This window comes from Neofelis nebulosa, chromosome 7, assembly GCF_028018385.1.
Source record: "Neofelis nebulosa isolate mNeoNeb1 chromosome 7, mNeoNeb1.pri, whole genome shotgun sequence".
NCBI lineage: Eukaryota > Metazoa > Chordata > Mammalia > Carnivora > Felidae > Neofelis > Neofelis nebulosa.
Genome location: NC_080788.1, coordinates 81,243,163 through 81,258,978, shown reverse-complemented (window position 1 = coordinate 81,258,978; position 15,816 = coordinate 81,243,163). Strand labels below are relative to the sequence as shown.

The window sequence follows — 15,816 nt, the reverse complement described above, 5'->3', positions numbered from 1 at the left end:
TTTATGAGTCTGTTTCTGGTTTTTTAGTTTTATTTATTTGTTTTGTTTTTTGGAATTCTACACATAAGTGAAATCATATGGTATTTGTCTTTCTCAGTCTAACTTAGTTCACTTAGCATGATACCCTCTATATCCATCCATGTTGTCATAAATAGCAAGATTTCATTATTTTTTATGGTTAAGCATTCCAATGTGTATATAAACACACAATATATTCTCTACCTATTGATTTATAGAGAGAAAGTTAGGTTGCTTTCACATCTTTTAAATAATGCAATAAACAGAGATGCAGGTATCTTTTTGAATCACGTGTTTTCATTTTCTTCAGATAAGTATCCGGATGTGGAATTACTAAATCATGTGGTATTATGATCCTTTTAATGTGCTACTGACTTTGGTTTGATAGTATCTTTTGGAGAATTTTTTCATCTACACTCATCAGGAATATTGACCTGTAGTTCTTTTCTTGTAGTGTCCTGATCTGGCTTTGGTGTCAGGGTAATGTTGGCCTTATAAAACAAGCTTGGGAGTTGAACACATACTTTAGAAGAAATATAAGGCCAACAAACACATCAAAGAAGAAAAGCTGGAAAAAAACACAAAAATGTGGAGATTAAGCAACACATCTTAAACAAACAAAAGACAGGAAATCACAAGGGAATTAGAAAAGATATAAACGAAAACAAAATACACTAAAACCTAAAGCATATAGCAAAAAGTAATCAGTGGAAAATTTACAACTATAAATACAGACATTAAAAATTTAAAGACCTCAAAATAGTATCATAACTTTATACCTGAAGGGACTAAAAAAAGAACAGCAAACTGAAATGGAAGATAAAAGGAAGTAATTCAAAAAGATTAGAGTAAATATAAAAAATAGAAAAACAGAATAAAATTACAAGTTGCTTCTTCATAACAAACCTTTAGTCAGACTTACCAAGGTGTGGGGGGAAAGACTCAAATTACTAAAATTAGAAACAAAAAGGAGAAATGCCACAGATCTTACAGAAATAAAAAGGATTATGTGAACTGTATGCCAACCATTTAGATAATTAACTAGGCTAAACAAATTACATAATCTTACAAATCAGACTCAAGCAGAAATAGAAAATTTCACAGACCTATATCAAGAGATTGAAATCAGTAACTGAGACTCTTCCAACAAAGTCCAAGCCTATAACTTCACTGGTGAATTCTATCAAATATTTAAAGAAAATCTGGCAAAGTTTCTCAAAACCATCCAAAAAAAAAAAAAGAGGGAACACTCTCTAATTCAATCTATGAAGCCAGGATTACCTTGATACCAATGCTAAACACATTACTACTCAACAAAAAGCTAGCACACTGAATCCTTGTTAAGAGAATTATATACCACAACAAAGTGGGATTTATCCCAGTAATGCAAGGGTAATTCAACATAGGGAAAATTAATGTAATACACCACATTATCAAAATAAGAGAAAAAGGTCACATGATCATCTTGACTGATGTAGGAAAAGCATTTAACAAAACTCATTCATTTTTCATGATAAAAACTCTCATCAATCTAGGAATAGAAAACTTCCTCAGCATGAAAAGGCATCTGTGGAAAACCTACAGCCAATATCATATTCAATGGTGAAAGACTGAAAGCTTTTCACAAAGGATCTGGAGCAGAACGATGCCACTCTCACCACTTCTATTCAAAACTGTACTGGACATTCCAACCAGAATAATTTGGTAAGAAAAGAAATAAAAGGCATCCACATTAAAGCAAGAGGTAGCTCTATTTGCAGAAGACATAATCTTACATGCAGATATCACAATGAATTCACAGAAAAACGTTATCTAATAAATTCTGCAATGTTGCAGGATGCAAATGAACATGTAAAAATCAGTTGTATTTCTATACAATAGCAAAGAACAATTCATAAAGGAAATAAGAAATGAATTCCCTTTATAATAGCATCAAAAAGAACCAACTACTCAGAAATAAATGTAACCAATGAGTGCAAGCTCTGTGCACTAGAAGTCACTAAGCATTGCTAAAAGAAATTAAAGAGTCCAAATAGAGGACAAGACACTGTGTTCATGTTTGTAAGATTTAATATTGTTAACATGGCAATGCTCTCCAAACCAATCTATCTATAGTTCTGATGCGACCCCTATTAAAATCCGATATTCTTGTTTGTAGAAATGGAAAACCTGATCCTAATCATATGAATTGCAAGGGACCCTGAATAGTCAAAACCAAAAAAGAAAAGGTGAACGATTCATACTTTCCAATTTGGAAACTTACCACAAAGCTGTAGTAATTGAAACGGTAATACTGGCATAAGGATAAACATATAGATTAAATCGAAGAGTCCAGAAATAAAGTCACACATCTATGATCAATTAATTTTTAACAAGTGTGCCATGACTATTCAATAGGGAAAGAACAATCTGTTCAACAAATAATTATGGGACAACTTGGTAGCCACATGCAAAGCAATGAAGTTGGCTCCCTAACTTGCACTATATACAAAAATTAATTCAGGGGTGCCTGGGTGGCTCAGTCAATTAAGCATCCAACCTCAGCTCGGGTCATGGTCTCAAGGCTCCTGAGTTTGAGCCCTGCGTCGGGCTCTGTGCTGATGGCTCAGAGCCTGGAGCCTGCTTCGGATTCTGTGTCTCCCTTTGTCTCTGCCCCTTCTCTGCTTATTCTCTGTGTGTCTCTCTCTCAAAAAGAAATAAACATTAAAAAAAAATTAAAAACAAAAAACAAAACTCAAAGTGGATAAAAGACTTAATACGAAAGAGCAAAAACTATAAAAATCTTGAAGGATAATTCATGACCTTGGATTTGGCAATGGTTTCTTAAACAGGGCACCAAAACCACAAGCCAATAAAAAAATGAAAAAGAAACAAAAAAACAAAAATTAATTTGGACTACACAATCAAGAGAAAAAGACAATCTTCAAAATGGGGGAAAATATTTGGAAATCATATACCTGATAAAGAGCAAGTATCCAGAATATATAAGAAACTCTTAGGACTCAACAACAAAAGCAACAAAATTTAAAAACAGGCCAAGCGGTCTGAACGGACATTTCTCCAAAGAAAATATTTAAATGGTCAACAAGCACATGAACAGATGCTCATCATTAGTCATTAGAATATTCAAATTAAAACAACAATGAGATACCACTTAATGTCCACTCAAATGATTATAATTAAAAAAACAAGAATACAGAGAAATTGGAAACTTCATATGGGGCTAATGGGAATGCAAACTGGAGCAGCTACTGTGGAAAGAAGTTTGGCGGTTGCTCGACAAATCACATGTAGAACTACCATAGCACCCAGCAATTACACTAAGGACTTATCCAAAAGAATTGATAACATTTTCAAACAAAAACTTGTACTGGTTCGTGTACTTGAATATGTTCATAACAGTACTATTCACAATAGCTAAAAAATAGAAATGACTCATTTGTCCATTAAAATGATATTATACAAAATGTGGTCCATCCATAGAATAGAATATTATTTAGGTATAAAAAAGAAAGAAGCATTGATATATGCTACAACCTGGATGAACCTTAGAACCAAGCTAAGTGAAAGAGGCTAGACACAAAAGGTCACATAATATATAATCCCATTTATATGAAATATCCAGAATAGGTACATCCATAGAGACAGAAAGCAAATTTGTTGTTTCCATGAACTGGGGGAATAAAATATACAGAATTACTGCCTAATGGCTATCAGTTTCCCCTTAGGGGTGATAAAAATGTTTTGAAACTAGATGGAGGTAATGGTGATGGTTGTACAACACTGTGAATGTACTAAATGTCACTGAATGGTTAAAACGGCTAATTTTATAAAACTGAATTTTACTTCAATAAAAAGCTAAATGTGCAACCTATCATTTGCTGCATTATACACAAATATCCACAGTGGCTAAAAATTTTTCCTAGTTTTATAGTCAAAACCTGTAACCTAATTGTCCACCAATAGATAATGGATGAGATAAATTGTGGTACATTCATATAATGAAGTACATTTATTAAAACGAAACTGCATACCACCTCAAACCAGTCAGAATGACTAAAATCAACAACTCAGGCAACAACAGATGTTGGTGAGAATGTGAAGAAAGAAGAAACCTTTTGCACTGCTGGTGGGAATGCAAACTGGTGCAACCACTCTGGAAAACAGCATGGAGGTTCCTCCAAAGTTAAAAATAGAACTACCCTATGATCCAGCAACTGCACTGCTAGGTATTTATCCAAGGGATACAGATGTGCTGTTTTCAAGGGGCACACCCCCCCCCCAATGTTTATAGCAGCGCTACTGACAATAGCCAAAGTATGGAAAGAGCCCAAATGTCCATTGACAGATGAATGGATAAAGAAGATGTAGTATATATATACACAATGGAGTATTATTTGGCAATCAGAAAGAATGAAATCTTGCCATTCGCAATAATGTGGGTGGGACTAGAGGGTATTAGGCTAAGTGAAATTAGAGAAAGACAAGTATCATATGACTTCACTCACATGTGGAATTTAAGATACAAAACAGATGAACATAGGGAAGGGGAGCAAAAATAATATAAAAACAGAGAGGGGGACAAAACATAAGAGACTCTTAAATACAGAGAATGAACAGATTGTTGGAGGGGTTGGGGGGAGATGGGCTAAATGGGCAAGGGGCATTAAGGAAGACACTTGTTGAGATGAGCACTGGGTGTTATGTGTTGGAGATGAATCACTGGAATCTACTCTTGAAATCATTATTGCACTATATACTAACTAACTGCCTAATGGCTAGTTAAATAATAATAATTAAAACCTCTCTATTAGAAATGGACAGATCCAGCAGGCAGAAAATCAGTAAGGAACTTGATTTGATAATTGAACTCAACATCATCATCAAACAACTAGATATAATGAAATACTTTATCCAAGAACTGCAGAAAGCAGATTGTTCTCAAGCTTACATAGTCACCAAGACCATATACATATACTAGGGCATAAAACAGTCCTTAACAAACTTAAAATCAAAATGATACAAGGTCTGTTCTCAGGCCACAATGGAATTAAACTAGAAATCACTAACAAAAAGATAGTGGGAAATCCCAAAATATGTGGAGATTACACAACACATTTTTAAATTTTTTTAATGTTTATTTATTTTTAAAAATTTTTTTTTAACATTTATTTATTTTTGAGACAGAGAGAGACAGAGCATGAATGGGGGAGGGTCAGAGAGAGAGAGACACAGAATCCAAAACAGGCTCCAGGCTCTGAGCTGTCAGCACAGAGCCCGACGCAGGGCTCGAACTCACGGACCGTGAGATCATGACCTGAGCCAAAGTCGGACGCTTAACCGACTGAGCCACCCAGGCGCCCGTTATTTTATTTATTTTTGAAAGAGAGAGAGAGAGACAGAGCACGAGCAGGGGAGGAGCAGAGAGAGAAGGAGACACAGAATCCAAAGCAGGCTCCAGGCTCTGAGCTGTCAGCAAAGAGCCCGACGCGCGGCTGCAACCCACAGACCGTGAGATCATGACCTGAGCTGAAGTCGGACGCTCAGCCGACTGCGCCACCCAGGCACCCCTACACAACATTTTTAAATTACCTAAGGGTCAAAGAAGAAATCTCATGAGAAAATACAAAATATTATGAACTAAATGAAAATGAAAACATAATTCATCAAAATTTGACAGGTACTGTGAAAGCAGGCTTAGAGGGAAATTTGTAGCACTAAATGAATATATTAGAAAAGATCTGGGGCGCCTGGGTGGCTCAGTCGTTTGGGCATCCGACTTCAGCTCAGGTCATGATCTCTCACCGTCTGAGTTCAGGCCCCAAGTCAGGCTTTGTGCTGACAGCTCAGAGCCTGGAGCCTGCTTCGGAATTCTGTCTCCCTCTCTCTCTGCCCCTCCCCTGCTCATGTTCTGTCTCTCTCTCTCTCTCTCAAAGATAAATAAACTTAAAAAAAAAAATTTTTTTTAAGAAAAGATCTAAAATCAATCATCTAAGTTTCTACCCTAGGAAACTATAAAAACAGTAAATTAAATCCAAATTAAACAAGAAAAAAAGTAGTAAGAATTAGAGCAGAAATCAAAATTGAAAATAAGAAATCAATAGAGAAAAATCAATAAAACCAAAGCTGGTTCTTTGGAAAGATCAATAAAGTCAGTAAGCTTCCAGCCAGGACAAAAAAAAAAAAAAAGAGAGAGAAAGGACACAAATTACTAATATCAGAAATTAAAGAAGAGATAACATTACAGATTCTATGGACATTAAAAATATAATTAAGGAATACCATGAACTCATGTCCACAAATTTGATAATCTAGATGAAAAGGGCCAATTCCTTCAAAGACACATTTTGCCAAAATTCACACAAGGAAAAATAAACTCGACTGCATCAGAAAAGCTGACTCAGTAATTAATAACCATCCAAAACAGAAAGCACCAAGCCCAGATGGGTTTCCTGGTGAATCCTACCATACATTTAAGGAAGAAACTATACCAATTCTCTACAACTTCCTTCAGAAGATTAAAGCAGAAGGAATGCTTCCTAGCTTACTGTGTTATGCCATCATTACCCTCATCATACCAACACCAAGGACATGACCAGAGAACTACAGACCAGTATCTCTCACAGATACCAAAATCTTCACCCAAATATTAGCAAATCAAATCTGTTTGTTTGTTTATGTATTTATTTTAGAGAAAGATGGAGAGAGTGCAACCCGGGGAGAGGGGCAGAGGGAAGGAGAGAATCTTAAGCAGGTTCCATGCTCAGCAACAGAGCCTGATGCTAGGCTCCCATAACTCTGGGATCATGACCTGAGCCAAATGAATTGGTTGCTCAATTGACTGAGCCACTCAGGGGCCCCAAATCTAACAATGTATTTAAAAAATTATATACCACAACTAAGTAGGATTTACCTCAGTTATGAAAGGATGCTCCCTGATATTTACCCAAAAGAGGTCAAAACTTGTGTCCACACCAAAATGTTCATATGTATGTTTACAGCATCTTTATTTACCATTGCCAAACCTTGGAAGCAACTAAAATGTCCTTCAGTAAGTGAATGGATAGGTATATTATGGATCATCCAGACAATGGAATATTATTCAGTGATAAAAAGAAATGAACTATCTATCAAGCCATGAAAAGACATGGAGAAAACTTAAATGCATATTACAAAGTGAAAGAAACCAATCTGAAAAGGCTACATACTGTATGATTCTAATTATATGATATTCTGGAAAAGGCAGAACTCTGAAGACAGTAAAAAGATCAGTGGTTGGGAAAACGCAGAGGAGCGTATCTTTAGAACAGTGAAAATACTCTATATGATACCATAATGATGGATACCTGTCATTATACATTTGCCCAAATCCAAACAATGCACAAAATCAAGAATGAACTGTAACTTCAACTATGAATTTTGAGTGCTTATCATGTGTCAGTGTAGGTTCAACAATTTTCACAAATGTACCATTGTAGTGGGATACGTAGATAATGGGAAAGGCTATGCATGGGGTGGGAGAGAAGGGATACACAGGAAATCAATATTATCTTTCCCTCAGTTTTACTATGAACCTAAAGCTGCTCTAAAAAAATACAGTCTTAACAAAAAAAGGAAAAGGAATAAAGTTATACGTTTATACTGACTTTTACAACTAGTCTCTGGAAGACAGGTTCCTCTCCCCCACTGTTCATTGGTTCCATATGCAACATTTTTCATAGTCACGATTCCACTGTGATCTCAGCAATATAAAGACCTTTTTGGCTTGGCTCTAATAGTTTTTGCCATCTCAACTCCAAAATTCAAGAAGAAATATGAATGGTCTAGCCTGCATCGGATATTCAGCTCTGATTCAAATACCTGGTACTACTTTGGCTGGAGAAGGTGTGTGGAATGGGAGTCTATATTAGGATCATAAGCTTCTTACACCAAACCCTACCCAATGGTCTTTAGAATAATGTCCTTATATTATGGGGCAGCTTTTAAAAGAAAAGGTAATGGGCAAAGAGGTCAAATAACAGCTATTCACACTCAAAAGGAAAGGCAAATTTTGCTGTTTTTTTAACTCCCCAATATTTTCTTAATTTAGAATTGAATTAATGTAGAAATGAATATTCATGTATGTACAAGTGGTACTACATCTCTATTATAATTATGTAATTACACTTAACATATGTTATTCTTATACTAATAAAAAAATTCCACCAGGAGGAAGTTAAATGCAAAAAGGTTTTTTTTAAGTAACTACATCTTTTGGTGCCTGGGGGAAAAGAATAAAATGACTAGAAGGATTAAGTGAGAAAATATATACAAAGCATGTGGAGTTCCATGAATGTTAGCAAATACTGCTTTTAATTTTTTCCCACTTGAAATGTCTTCTGAGCCTACAATTTCTATACTTACTTTTCCATACTTGTGAAATATACAAACCATATGGTATCACTAAAATCTCTACTAAACTACCCAGAATTACATACTATCACCTCAGAATACATTTAAAAACTTCTTCAGCAATGACGTGACACAATGTATTAAATTGTTAAAATAATAAGCACTCATTGAACATAACACAGTTTCGGAGTACAAGGACACTCACTGTTCCGAACCAAGAAACTGCAGATATAAAGACAAAGAGGATAAGATCTCTCAGTCTAGTGCTATGTTTACAACTAAATTGCACTGAGGAAGAAGCACTCTGCCTGGGGAAGTCCACCAAATTATTTGAAACCCATTGGGTAAAATCTTAGAGGAACATAAAAAAGTTGATGTTAAGTACACATAAAAACAATAAAGAACAGATCTGGGCAATGGTAGTAGTATGACTAGAACATCACAGGTTGGAAAAGAGTAGTAGAATATTACGAAGTTGATGCTTGTAAACAGAGATTGGAACCAGATTGACAAGGGCTTTGTAAAGAAAGAAAGAAAGAAAGAAAGAAAGAAAGAAAGAAAGAAAGAAAGCAAGCAAGCAAGCTGAGAATTATATTTGGTAGACAAAGCATTATCAGAGATTTTTAAGAAGCAATATTTGGAAGGATAGACTGCAGAGAAAGGCAGGAAGCATTATTTAAAATAATAATAATAATAATAATAATAATAATAATAATAATGGAGCACCTGGATGGCTCAGTCGGTTAAGTGTCTGACTTCGGCTCAGGTCAGGATCTCATGATCTCATGGTCCTTGGGTTTGAACCCTACACCGGGATCTGTGCTGACAGCTCAGAAACTGGAGTCTGCTTCAGATTCTATGTCAGCCTCTCTTCCTCTGCCCCTCCCCTGCTCACACTCTATCTCTCTCTCTCTCAAAAATAAATAAAACATTAAAAAATGTTAAGTAATAATAATGATAATATTTTTAAAGAGGCATAATCTAATCAAATCTAGATTCTGAACCTGGTCAAATATTTTGGTAGTTGTGTGAGAAATGAACTCCTCTCAGCCTCTAGTTTTATCTGAAAATAGTACATACTGTGGGGTTCCATCATGTAATGGTTAGCACTCTGGACTCTGAAAATAGTACATAGTGCAGTGTTATCTGTGAAGATTGAGATAATGTGTGTAATGTGGTCTGTACATGCTTAGTAATTCAAGAGGAGGTACATATATCATGTACTATGTGCCACACACTATTCTAAGATTTTTGTATGTGTTGAGTCATTTGACTCTCACAATAATCCTGCAAGGAAGGTATTGTTATTATCCCCATTATACAGTTCAGGGATTTGAAGCACAGAGAGGTAATACAGCTTGTTTGGGTCATACAACTACAAAACGGTACAGATAAAATTCAAACTGAGGCAATCTGACTCCAGTTCCATGCCCTTAACCAGTATAATGCCTCGCTAGAAGAGATCAAGTCAGTGCTCTTAAAACCCTTGTCAAATGTTCTAACCTTCCAATTAAATTTACAGATTCCTCAACACCATCCTCCAGACTTACTGGATCACCAATCTATGAGATTTGAAGTGTAGGAATCAGAATGTAAGCCCTTCAAGGTAATGTGTACACAATAAAATTTGAAATTCACAATGGTTTAGGTAGAGAGAGCAAAAACTCAGTTAAAAAAAAAAAAAAAAAAGTCCAGGTAAGGACAAGTAACACATTAAGATGTAGAGATGGGGCGCCTGGGTGGCTCAGTCAGTTAAGCCTCTGACTCCAGCTCAAGTCAAGATCTCACAATTCAGGGTTTGAGCCTTGCATCGCGCTCTGTGCGGACAGCTCCGAGCCTGGAGCTACTTCCGATTCTGTGTCTCCCCCTCTCTGTCTCTCCCCTCTTTGTTCTCTCTCTCTCTCTCTCTCTCTCTCTCTCTCAAAAATAAATAAATAAATAAACATTAAAAAAAAACTTTAAAAAATGAATAAAATGTAGAGACTAATTTTTTTTCAAATTACTATTTGCCCCTAGCTTCTATAAAATGAGAACAGCTGTCTGCAATTCTTAAAAGTAAAGCTCAAGTCTTTGCTGAAGTCTCACCCAAATGTTTAAATTTCAACATTCATAACTACTCAACATTTGAATCTATTTTACCTGGTTAACAGTGAAACAAAAGTTTACTAGTAGGATGGGAAAGCAGGATTAGCCAGTAATAGATGAAAGAATACTTTAAAAAAGATATTTATATATTTTTATGGTATGATACCATAAAAGAAACACAAAATATCACCTTTATGTTTAAAAGAAACATAAAATATCAGTTCCTATAAAGCAACACAAAATTAGTGTGACAGTCTTCAATAACATAAAATTTCTCTACATTTAAACTCATTTATATTTTAGACGTAGGGTACACATTCAAACTATTCCAGAAGGCATGGCTTTGCTATGGGGTTAAATAGTTTGATATCTGAGGTAGTTCATCACTAATAATAAAACAGCAAAAACAAAACAAAACCAAACAAAGAAAGCCCAATGCTGGAAACATTAGTAGAGCGTTTCCATTATGACTCCACAATAACCCAGTTGGCCAATGAATGAAGGAGGTGAAAAGGTAGATCTGGGGAGCTAACTAAACCTTAACCCTATTGTTAGCAAACTAAGACCTTTGTAAATTATCACTGTTAACCGTCGTCAGTTTAAATCAGCAAGAGTCTCGAATTTTTGCGGTTCACGAAAAATGTCACTCGTGAAAGAAAAATATCCGGGTTTTAAATACAAAGGATACTCAGATTTCAGTTTAAATCCCCACCGGGCATTTCAAAGGCTGTCACTTCCATGCAGTCCAAAGTCATAAAGACTAGTCCGAATATCCCTCTTAGGAGAAACGCAGAGCCACGTAGAGCATCTCATTCTAAACCTGTCCCTAACCTTCCATCTTTAATAAAGGAAGATTCTTTTACCTGTGGTAACGCTTTCGCAATTAGATTTAACTACTGTTACAGCTTCAACATTCGAGTCCAATTGGCGGAAATACTAAACTGTATTTACCAGAAAGTCAGAGATTGAACAAGGCTTAATCTCAGGGACGGGGGGGCCTCCGAATCCTCAATACTTAGAGTTGGCTTGTGAGCGCTGGCCCGCGAGACGCTTCCCAGCACCTCGACTTCCCAAAGTCTCCACGCCCGGCCCTACCACCCGACACTCCCCAAGGCCCTCCGATTTCCGCTACACTGTCCCGCCTCTCGACCCCTGTGCCATCCGACGGTCCGCATTCTCTCCCTGGAATACTCAGTTTCTTCCCTTTCCCCATTCACTCACCAAGGCACGCTGGGCAGAAGTTCCAGAGCGGTCGTATCAGTTTTCCCTTCTTTCGCAGAGCCGCAAAGCTGACCTCGAGCAGCCCCATCCAACGGCTCACAGGATTCAAATTCGTCCACTTCCGCCTGCAATCCGGAAATAGAGTTAAGCTCCACCCCCACAAGGGGCGGGGCCCCCCGGCAACGTGGGACGTTGCGGGGAGGGACGAGGAGACCCCGGCTCTTTTCTGGTGGCATGTTGGGTCTGGTGTGCTACTTTCGCTTCAGAGTCTTTTGTCTGACTCCTTACATATGTTCACAGAAAAGTCCGGACGCAGCGTTGGTGTTCCGGCCCGGTGATTCTTGAGGGGATGCTCGTTTCTAAAATGGACAGAGACGCGTCCTTCAAGGACTGGAGAGAATAAAAGCACTAATGGAGCCCTGACGTTTTTACCCCTCCCATCGCCCTCCCGTAAGCAACAGCTGCAGCCCAGAGGGAAAAACAAACCCTACACAAACCTGCTTTCCCTGGCCCTCCTCAATCCCGGCACAGTAGGACATTTAACCTCTTTCCCTCCCCTGTTTAAGGAAGACAAAAAGCCAAGTGCACCAATCACACTTATTCGAGCCACAAATTAAAAATTAGTGATCGGACTAGTTGCTGGTTCCAAATAAAATACTTGAGGATACATGTTAGAAGGCGACAAATCTTTTTTCTTCGCCTATAACGAGACTATTTTACATGATTATTACGCAGTTGTCCTGTGAAATTCTTGGGACAATAGTGTTTACCAAGGACCGCTTCTGAAGGGATATATGTAGGAGCTATAAGGAAAAGAAGGACCGAACATATCTTAGCCCCAATCCTCCTCAAAAAAAAGGGAACTAAACTCTGATTTTGGCGTTGCCACCAGATCATCCTCACACCTAGTATTATTGATTTACGTAAACAGATCATTTCAAACCAATCCATCCATGACAGACCACCCCCAGCCTCTGTCAAAACTACAATTTGAAAGATTAGAGTTCTACAAATTTATTTTACAGATAATCTGACAGAAGGGAGTGTAAACCTATTAACTGGTGTACTGTTTTTAATAGTGGGAAATAGGAAATAACCTAAATGTCTATCAGTAAGGGAATGATTAAATAAGCTATGATACTTTAGGATCTGATATTGTGCAGGCACTAAAAATAATGAAGTAGATCGGTAGATACTCAAATGAAATAATGGAAAAAAAATCAGCTGTAAAAGGACTATGTACATAGTATCCTTCTTTTAAAGTATGTGAACGTGCCTCGCACAAAAAGTTTCTGGATGGATAGTAAACAAAAAAGTTATCTCTGTGAGTCAGATGATGAATGAGGATGTAAAGAGACTTTTTACCTTTTGCTTTATAACCAGTTGAATTTTTAAACTAATAGCATGTTTTACTCTTGTAATTTGAATTCTTTTTTTAAGTGAAGATTGTTAGAAATTGAATATATTAGAAATTTAATATATTCTAGATATAGAATCAAGTTAATAAATGTATAAAAGTAAAATGTTTGAATAGTCTGTGTCCATTCATTCATAGATTTATTCAACAAATTATATGGTAATGGTTTGACCACACATTTTGTCATTTATAATTTGTTGTATTATTTAATGCCACCACATTTCTAAAGTGGCCCCACTGAATAAATATATTGCTCCTTCAAGTTCTTTGAAAGCAGAAACTATGTCATATATTTTCCTATTTCTTTCATATGTCTTGGCACCTTCCCACCATTAAGTTTTATTCCTCACATGAATTACATCCTCAACTTATTCACAAGCAAAAGTTAAATACTCAAATGGGGGAGGGGAGGCTCCCAAGACAATTATAAAATACAATAAAAAACATTATTTCTTAATACAACTATATAGGCAAGTTTTGCTTTGTTTTAATGTTTTATTTAAATGTTTGTCATCTGAGTTTTCCTTACTCAGTTCTTCTTGGACTCTCAATAAATTCTTTAATTTCTCGTCAAGATGTTGACAAAATATCACCAGCAGCCCTGTCATCAGTCAGACCAATGATATTAATTTCTCATCTGCAGTGGAGGGTCCCTTAAAGTCACTGACATTTTTTTAGGCTTAATTGTATAAATTTTCTAGGGCTGGTGTCTATTAAGTGGAATATCAGGCTTGTTTGCACTTTTTAGTATATGTGCTGCCGAAGCGAGCACATTGTTTGCACTTTTTAAACTGTTACTCCTTCCCCTCCCCACTTCAGAATAACTATAGGTGAATTTGAATAAAATCAGTATTCAAGTACTGCTACAGCATTTCATTATCACAGAAGATCTACAATAAATACTCACTGACTAAACTGAGGAGTCTGAGTAACCTCAGATTTAAAAACATTTTAAAGAATATATTCACTGCAGGATATATTTAAACTAATAAATCTGGCCATCAAACTGGGCATTCAGATAGCTAATAAAATTCTTAAATTAAGTACAATACATTGATATGAGTATTCCACTTACTAAAAGCTGCAAAAACTGGAGAGAAAAAAAAACACACACACAAGAGAGTCTTATTTAGTTTCTGGTAACTGCTCAGTAATCTGAACTAGCTAAGAACGGAATCCTTAGAAATTGTGAACCACAGCTAATATAACCTTCTCTCTTCCCTGCTTTCCTCCTCGTATTCACTCCATATGCCACAGAAAACAGGACAAAAACACTTCTGGGACCAATAGTCATCAGCTCACACACAAGAGCCAATACAAAGTGTGGCAGAAGAGCTCCTAGAGCTTCCTTTGAAAGATTCTTATCATAAGCAACGTGACTGACAAGAACAATAAAATGCCTAGAAATAATTTTTTTAAGTATAGGATATGTAAAAAGTTGGAGACCATAAGTGATTTCAATATTTGCAAATGGAAGATGAATGTTTAAGAATAGTTTAGAAAAAGAAGAGTAGCAGAGGCCGAGAGTAGTCAATGTGTGTTACCAGGTAGTAAAACCTAACACAAAGTTACTTTGATCAAGGAGTAGTAGGGAAAAAAATTATTAGTATAAAAAAGATAAATACATAGAGAATCCGGAAAAATTCAACTGTACATAGAATATGAATATAAAGGTGGCATTTCAGTTTAGTGGGCAAGGAATATTTTCACTCACAAATTAACAAGAAATGGCAGTAACTGGCTATCTGGAAGATAAAAAGTTAGATCTCAACCTCGGTAGAAAAATTCTACAAGAATTATAGATTGAAATATAAAAAATATAACAAAAATGTGTTGGGAGAAAAGTTAGAAGAAACTGTTACTTTAGGTTAAAGAGATTTCCTAAAGAAAGAAGGAAACTTAGAAGCCATAAAATAAAAGATGAATGTGCCATGCCAAAATGTGCCACTTTGGCATAAAGATTATTTTGAACTGAAGGTAACTGAGAAGCAGACATGGGAAGAATTCTCTGCCTTCTGTCATCTAACAAAAGCAGGGCATAAATTTCCCTTTGTGAAGATGTTCCCCTCTTCCCTGTACGAAAAGAAGAACATCCCTTACCAGTGGAGGTGGAGATGGCATTGATGAGTCCGCATTAAAAAGCCTCATTAGGGGGGCGCCTGGGTGGCTCAGTCGGTTGAGCGTCCGACTTCAGCTCAGGTCAGGATCTCACGGTTCGTGAGTTCAAGCCCCGCGTCAGGCTCTGGGCTGATGGCTCAGAGCCTGGAGCCTGCTTCAGATTCTGTGTCTCCCTCTTTCTCTGACCCTCCCCCATTCATGCTCTGTCTCTCTCTGTCTCAAAAATAAATAAACATTAAAAAAAAAAAGCCTCATTAAGGGTGCCTGGGTGGCTCAGTCGGTTAAGTGGCCGACTTTGGCTCAGATCATGATCTCATGATTTGTGGGTTCAAGCCTACATCAGGCTCTGAGCCTGCATCTTGCTTTTGATTCTGTGTTTCCTTCTCTTTCTGCCCCTGATTCTGTGTTTCCTTCTCTTTCTGCCCCTCCTCTGCTTGCGTTCTGTCTCTCTCTCAAAAGTAAACATTTTTATGGGGTGCCTGGGTGGCTCAGTCGGTTGGGCATCTGACTTCAGCTCAAGTCATGATCTCATGGTGGGTGGATTCAAGCCCTGCATCAGGATCTGT

At 36.8% G+C, this 15,816-nt stretch overlaps 1 protein-coding gene across 8 annotated transcripts in view; it reads right to left on the bottom strand.

Moving 5' to 3' along the window:
* G2E3 (G2/M-phase specific E3 ubiquitin protein ligase) overlaps nucleotides 1-11,989 on the bottom strand; it is a 64,084-nt gene extending 52,095 nt beyond the window's left edge. For 3 of the 8 annotated variants that reach the window (XR_009264361.1, XM_058738716.1, XM_058738724.1), the window contains exons 1-2: nucleotides 11,971-11,988; nucleotides 11,716-11,840 (exon numbers count right to left, since the gene is read on the bottom strand). The gene's annotated coding sequence lies outside the window, so the exon portion shown is untranslated. Of the gene's footprint in view, nucleotides 1-452; nucleotides 587-11,206; nucleotides 11,230-11,357; nucleotides 11,378-11,445; nucleotides 11,470-11,715; nucleotides 11,841-11,970 lie in introns of those variants that run through there. The other 5 variants (XM_058738718.1, XM_058738725.1, XM_058738720.1 and 2 more) reach the window with 5 other exon arrangements.
* Between the last annotated feature and the right edge of the window lie 3,827 nt (nucleotides 11,990-15,816).